The 8,158-nt window shown below is 40.9% G+C and overlaps 1 non-coding gene across 1 annotated transcript; it reads left to right on the top strand.

Annotated features, from left to right (window-relative positions):
* The first annotated feature begins 7,276 nt into the window (after positions 1-7,276).
* On the top strand, positions 7,277-7,351 carry Trnat-ugu (transfer RNA threonine (anticodon UGU)). Its single transcript has one exon. It is a non-coding gene; the product is annotated as a tRNA-Thr (tRNA).
* Positions 7,352-8,158: the final 807 nt, after the last annotated feature.

The following is an 8,158-nucleotide window of genomic DNA, read 5'->3' as shown; positions in this document are numbered from 1 at the left end:
GTCACATACGCTTCACAGAAGAAAATTCATGACGTGCAAGTCTGAAGAGGAGCCAACATTGACTCTGATCATTATCTAGTGCGAATCAAAGTCATATTTACTCCGAAAAGAATCCACCACACGCAAACTCAACTTCAATAATTCAACACCGAAAAGATCAAAGAAAGCAACATAAAAGAAGAATGGGAAAGGAAAAGGCAGGGACCTGGCATCAGTTCCGTAACAAAATAATGAAGGGAGACAAAGAGGCAGTACCATTGAAGAAGAATACGAAACACCCGTGATGGGACTCCGCATGTGAAGAAGCACAGGAAGAACGAGAGCGCTTTCCAGAAATATAACTCTAAGAAGTCACTGGAGACTCAACATTTTCTTCAGACCCAAAAGGGAAGGCTCCAAAATTATCAGACAAACAAAGAGGAGGCACATGAAGGACCAGCTGGACTCGACAGGAAAAGACTTCCGAGATCGCAATGCTCGAGACTTTTACAGGACGTTCGTAGGGAGGATTCGAGGATACACCCCTGCGAACTTATGTTTCCGAAAACCAGACAGCAAATTTGCGCTGGCCAACCGAGATAATTGTAGAGAATTGGCTCCATATTTCTCAGAGCTACTCAATTGCCAGGAGCCCACACCAAGATGGCCCAAAGAGACTCCCGTACAAGTAAACCCAGAATCTCCACCACCTACAAAACAAGAAATCCATGGACACATCTTCAGACTCAAGAATAACAAGGTATCTGGAGAAGATGGTATAGTTGCAGAACTATTGAAGAAAATAGGCCCAAATACACTTGAGGAGCTCACACAAATCATCACAGACATCTGGGAAACGGAAAAGGTACCTGAAGAATGGAAGTGTACACTCATCCATCCGTTACACAAGGAAGGTGACCGAACAGATGTCAATAACTACAGCGGGATTTCTCTTCCTGAAGTCAGCAACAAAATTCTATCCACGTGCCTTCTTAAAAGAACACAAGAGCAGCTTGAAAACAAAACTGGTGACTATGAAACCGGTTTACGACGGGGCGTCCTTGTGTTGAACAAATTTTCAATTTGAAGATGCTATTGAAATATAGAGAAATCGGATGCTCTCCAATCATATGTATGTTCGTCGACTTCTAGAAGGCGTATGATTCGGTCGATCGACAGTCCCTCTTGGTTCAAATGGCTCTGAGCACTATGGGACTCAACTGCTGAGGTCATTAGTCCCCTAGAACTTAGAACTAGTTAAACCTAACTAACCTAAGGATATCACAAACATCCATGCCCGAGGCAGGATTCGAACCTGCGACCGTAGCGGTCTTGCGGTTCCAGACTGCAGCGCCTTTAACCGCACGGCCACTTCGGCCGGCACGACAGTCCCTCTTTATCATCTTATAAGAACAACAAGGACTTAATCGAAAGACATTAAGACTCATCAAGGAAACACCCACTTGCACGAAGTCAAAAATGAAATTCATGGGCGAACTGTGAGATCCCTTTGAGATAAAGACCGGTGTGCGACAAGGTGATGGATTGTCACCACTGATCTTCAACCTTCTTCTGGGTAAAGTCATCCGAGAATGGGAGAAAAAATTTAAAACCCAGGACCAGTGGAAACCCATGCAACTCGGACGGGAGAATGATGACATCAAGGTCAATAGACAGTAGCAGACGACCTAGCGATACTAGCAGCCTGCGAAAATACAGCCATCAAACAGATTGAAGTCCTTAAGGAATGCGCTGGGAAAACTGCACCACAAATTTCATTCGAGAAGACCAAGTTCATTTGCACTAAATTCGACATTCTGGAACTGAACACAAAATACGGGCAGATCAAACGAGTTCCACACTTAAAATATTTCCGTGAGATCATAGAACCAACAGGGATGGAAAAGGAAGGACAGTAAGTTCGCTTACAAAAGCTCAAACGAGAATATGGGAGAACGCGTGAAATCTACAGCAATAAATTTATGATCATTCAACACATACAAACATCAAACATTATAATACAGTGATTAAACCTGAAGTGCTGTACGCGAGCGGAATCTTGGTATTTAATACAAAAGGCGATCTGGAGAACATCTTGAAGGAGGAAAGAAATATCATGAGAAAAATGCCTTACCAGATGAAACAGAAGAGGGGTATAGACTCAAATCGCACAAAGCAACAGAATAACTGTCCAACCCAGCCGAAAAAATCAGGAAATGAAGGCTGAAATTCTATGGAAACATTCATAGACTCCCATCTTCAAGGCTTACTCACAAGATTTTGACATACACTGCAAAACTGAAGAACATTCCATGGATAGAAGTCAAATATGACTTGGAAAAGTCTCAGGAACATCAGACATACTAGACAGGAAACTTTACAGAAGATAAAAAGATGGGTAGTAAAGCCAGAGAATGAAGCCCCTAAAAGGTCAGAGACCAAGTGGTCAGAAGAAAGGAAGAAAACACATAGCGGAAGAATGAAAGCCATATGGACTGTTAGAAAGGCGAATCATAAGTGTAATGCGTGATCCGACGGGGTCCATATGCACATAATATTAATAATGAGTTGTCAAATCGGTTTCATGCACTAAAGCACTGCGCAAAAGGCAGCTTACAGACAGAAAGAAGAAATGCAAGCACTGCACCATCTGTGGAGCAAATGCATGACGTACAGGGTGGGGCAAATAAAAGTGACCAGGACGAATGGATACGATTGACGGTGAATTTTTGGCAGCGTTAACGGAGGAAGAAAAGACCTACAGTTACTTGTAACAGGACGGACAAACTGCCGATATAGCCGGCCTAGCCGTGAAGCACGTTTACACAATCTTCACACCTGACAGAGTTGTTAGCACGTGTCACTGTGGCCGCAGTCCTAGCTGGCACTCAGGTCACCTGATCTATCAGTATGCGATTACTTTGTGTGGGGAGCCCTCAAGTCTAAGGTGTATCGCAATGAACCTCACAGTCTTCAAGAACTGCAGCAGAACATTTCGGATGAAAATGCAGCGATTCCACCAGTCTAGCTTCCATCACCCTTCAGCAACTTGATGACGAGGGCTCAAAAGCGCCAAGAGATGAGTGGTGGTCACTTTCAACACCTGCTTTAGTCAGGGTACTACGGTATTTCCTTTCTTCTAGTGTGTTTCTTTGTACGATGTAACTCTGTCTCTGGGTCACTTTTATTTGACCAACGGTGTATGAGTTAGACCTATGTCAACTACGCGGAAACCCTCTGAAGATATTGTGCTATATTTCGTTACAACGCCTCCATCCATAAGTCAGTCCTTGCGCTGTCCTTCGTGAAACTTACGAGGATTTAAGCCAAAATTATTAGTTTAGCCAAAACACTTAACCTCAGAAAGTAACCTACATGCAGCTTATGTTTGCGCATCTATAGTCAACAGGAGTATTCATTACTATAGACATTTACGCTCGTATTTGAAAGCATAACATAACATAACACAAACACTCCACTCAAAGTGTTTTAATCCCACATATGAGGGACTGCTTCTCGATTACAGTGTTAGGGCGCGCCCATACACATCGCCTGTATGCGGATGGAAAATATATACAAAATGACTTACACAAAACACTATTTTGCTACACGTCCAGTAGGCGTGCTCAGGGAATTCCCACTGATGAGCAGCGTTCCTGATGCACGGGGTATTTCCTCCTGATGCAAAGTTATAAGGAACTTTCGATTTGGACACAAAAATGATCCCTTGAAGACAAAAGTATAGGAAATAGAGCAACTTCATCAGATTGAGAATGGATTTTCATTTTACATGAAAAAGAAATCACGTAAATCACCTACAATTCCTGCGTTCAAAGAGGGCTACCCCCTTAAGGAAAGTACTTAAAGAGAAGTGGGTAACTTCCTTCAGCAGCTGAAACAGCAATTAGTTCCCCATGATGTATCGTGTGCCGGTTTACACACAGCTTATAAAGTTCCATGGCCCTTTCCGGAGCCATTTTTATTATTTCGCAACCTTACTGCATTGCCTGATCCAGTAATCTTCTCTTATAAAGAGATTTTTAATTAGTATCCGCATATTATACAAAAATACTCTCACAAGTTAGCGCTAGGTTTAAAGTTTTACCAGTTTCCAACGCCTTAGAGAAAAGTGGAACTTAGTGCACTCGAACCCCAGACAGAAATTATTCTCTTTTGGCTTAGGCTACAAGGACATTTCCTAACGCCACAAGTGTACGGGAACTACTGCAACTTCTTCTTTCTGTAGAAACTTGGCTCTACCACACGTTAATAACGTAGCGTCTTATCGATAAATGACCCGGAGCAAGCCGGCTACCCGTAGCTCCCTTTGTAGCACAGTCAATTGTGCGCTGACTGGATGAAGCACGCATGTCGAGAATTGAAAAGAACAATTAGTGAACTGAGAATAACCTCAAATGTGATTATTTCGTTGCTGATTATCAGACGACGAAAACAGACAAAAAACACAGAAAGTTGTGGATGCATTCAATAATCGTGTCTTGTGAAGAAAAATTCATAAATACCCAAAACAGTGAAAAATTTTCCAAACCTGTTTTTTTTATTACTATCATACATCAATACAATTGCGATAGCCACAGCATTTAGTATGACTGAGTAGCATTAGTGTGCTTATGAAGTTGTTATTGGTACATTACTACAAGCACTAAAAGTAAATAATACTACAAAGGCTCATCTATCTAATTTCTTTCTTCTGTTTCCATATTTCCAAATCGATCCCCGATAACTGCTTCACATACCCTTGACTATGCGTCTCGTTTCTTATTTCGGTTTTTATAACTAGTTTCGTGACAGTCGCATAAACATACATGATTCCAACCCTGCCAATAAACGCCAGTGTGAGTGTAAGGCTACCCAACGTACAAAGGTGAATGTAGAGCTACCCAGAACAACTGTACCAGCAGCAGTCGCTGTCCAGAACACTGCGTTATTCAACACATGTGTAGCCAATGTGCTTTTCTTTACACAAGAAAATGGGCCCAGGCCCATCCGTCTCCATTACGGCACTGAGAACGAGGCTTCCTGAGAGACAACTCTCCTTTCTTCCAAATTACCAATGTAAGTGTAAACCAAATGAGGCTTGAATTCAAAGAAATAGTACCGACAGCTATTGAGAGATTTATACCAAATAAATTTCCGAACGACGGAACAGACACCCCTGATACACTAAACTGCTCAATATACTGTTACAAAAACCACGAAGAAAGCATGCCAGATAGAAACGAACGTAAAATCCCCATAATTGGGTATCTACTACAGAAGCTCGAAAGCTAGCGGGGACTTCAATGTGAGACGCTTATAAGAGGTTCCACAACCAAACTTTGTCTCGAAATCCGGCAGAAAATCCAAAGAGATTCTGGTAGTATGTATGTAAAGCACGCCAGCCATAAGACACAGACAATGCCTTCTCTGCAAGATAGCAATGGGAAAACTATCGATGACAATGCCGCTAAGGCAGAGTTACTAAACACAGGCTCCCGGCATTCCTCCACCAAAGAAGACGAAGTATGTATTTCAGAATTCGGATCAAGAATAGCTTCCAACACAAGTAATATTGGAATAGATATCCTCGGAGTAGTGAAGCAACTGAAATCACTTAATAAAAGCAAGTCTTCCATCACAGACTGTATATCAATTAGGTTCCTTTCACAGTTGGCTGATGCAATAGCTCCATACTTAGCAATCATAATACAACAGCTCGCTCGACAAAGATCCGTAGCCACAGACAAGAAGGCTGCACAGGTCACAAAAATATTCAAGAAAGGCAATGGGAATAATCCACTAAAGGACAGACCCATATCATTCACGTCGTTTTATGGTGTACCAATGTATGCAGGATTCCGATTTACGTAGGTGCAACGAATTGATGTTGTGGTGGACGGCATACACCATTGTGAGAATCGGACGTTCCGCGCTAGGAACGCATCTCTGTGTCTTACCGAACAAAAGAATTGTTTTATGGACTCTTTGTGAAGCAAATGGAGAGATCGGATATGTCAGAGGAGGAGAGAGATTGTATTGCTGTGAGATCCAATTACGGTATATAGTAAACTTTCAAATATTTTTTTCTAAAAAATAAAATCCAATAACTAACATCAAATATTCAGGGTGTGTATGTCTTCATACCGAAATTAGTTAAATATCACGGTACAGATATTAGGAGACGTAGATCGCTTGGAGACGAAGTTTGGAACGATAGTGCGAACCTGCATTTTCCACGGTCAGATTTCTTCGAGAGATTATCTCCGAATTAATAAACTTCAACTTGTTAAATTGTTGGAACTATCATCCAGACTCATCAAACACCATAGCACACAATTGTGCCGAACGATGTGCGTAGCCAGTATAGGTTTTAGAGATTTCAGGTGGAGCAGATAGCTGCGGAATACATCTCTTGCTCTCCTGTGGTTTTTAAAACGGAATATTTACATTTTCCAGGAGAGGAAAGATAAAAGAAAATAATGAATTAAGCTAAACCAACTAAAACCAATAACTAAACCAATAATTAAAATGAAAGCACTCGTAGAGACTATTTATTTATAATAATAAATAAAGAATATTTTAACTAACTAAGCCAGTAATAATATATTAAATAATAATAATAATAATATATTAAAGTGGCGTCCGAATTCACGACGTCCAACAATTAGCTATTGTTGTATATACTGTCTTTCACTATTATAATCCATATATCTATTATATTTATATATATATATATATATATATATATATATATATATATATATATATACATACGAGGGCTATCCACAAAGTACATTACGTTTTGGAATTAAAAATAAAGTATTGGAAATTTTTTTATTATATACAGATGAAAGCCACACTTAAATACTACATTTCTACATAGTTGCCATTTAAATTAAGGCACTTATCGTAGCGATGGACGAGCTTGGAAATTCCTTCCTCGTAAAATTCGGCCGCCTGCGCCTTTACTAGAAATGAAATGATAATTACATTTTAATTATCATTTCATTTCTAGTAAAGCTGCATGGTCATCCACGGTAACTGTTCTTTCGGGAACAGATACTACCGTCGTATATAGTTAAAATATGGCTTCCCGGCCATTGACCTTCTTGTGCCAACGCACACGCTATGCCCGAACTCGTACGGGACTTGGTAGATTAATCTGCCACGAGTAATGAGTATGATGGGCAAACATCTATTAGGCGCACTACGAATGTAGTGGTGTGGACATGTTGGGAATGTGGATCTCACGGGGAGCGTGCAACGGATAAGTCCCTGCAGACGCAATCTCCTCTGTGCCCGCGGTGGCTCAGGTGGATAGAGCGTCTGCCATGTAAGCAGGAGATCCCGGGTTCGAGTCCCGGTCGTGGCACACATTTTCAACATGTCCCCAATGAAGTACATCAACGCCTGTTTGCAGCTAGGGTGTCCATTTAATTATCATTTCATTTCTAGTAAAGCTGCATGGTCATCCACGGTAACTGTTCTTTCGGGAACACATACTACCGTCATATATTTGTTTTTAATCTACCATACGTTTTCCGCATTCCCCGATAATATTCCATTACAATTTGACATCATTCTGGCCAGTGGTGGTATTTCTGCAGCGGTTGGACAGTTTCACTTTAATTATTATCACCCTGTACATTTCATCTGAACGTCAAGCCACACAGAACAAACTGTCATAGTTTCTAACCCATTCCTTGGATACTACGCAATGCAGTGGACAAGAAATACATAGGATATTAGACAGGAATCTGACTGAACCTTCAATCCCTACTGCAGTCCGCTTCTCGTTATGCCAAAACCAGGTGGAAAAGTACATCTAGTATTCTATGATCATGTATTAACACAATTACTGTAGCAGTATGTAATCATCCAGAAAATGTAGATCTGATTGCGAAGTTCAATGGAATGAAGTGTTTCGCAACAACTGATTTGCGTGCTTCATACTGGCAGGTCAAGTTAGATGAAGATTCAAGAAACTATAATGCATTTATATACGCCAGTAGGAGTTGACATTTCAAGGTTCTACCATTTGGTTTGAATATCAGTGCAGGAGTATTCATATCCACAATGGATGCACCATTAGGACCTGAATCAAGGAGTCAGCTAACATTATTTGTCGTCGATACCCTGATAGCTACAGATACCTGGGAAGATTTGAATATACTGACAT

This window comes from Schistocerca nitens, chromosome 4 (genome assembly GCF_023898315.1).
Source record: "Schistocerca nitens isolate TAMUIC-IGC-003100 chromosome 4, iqSchNite1.1, whole genome shotgun sequence".
Classification (NCBI taxonomy): Eukaryota; Metazoa; Arthropoda; class Insecta; order Orthoptera; family Acrididae; genus Schistocerca; species Schistocerca nitens.
This window is presented reverse-complemented; position numbering and strand designations above follow the sequence as displayed.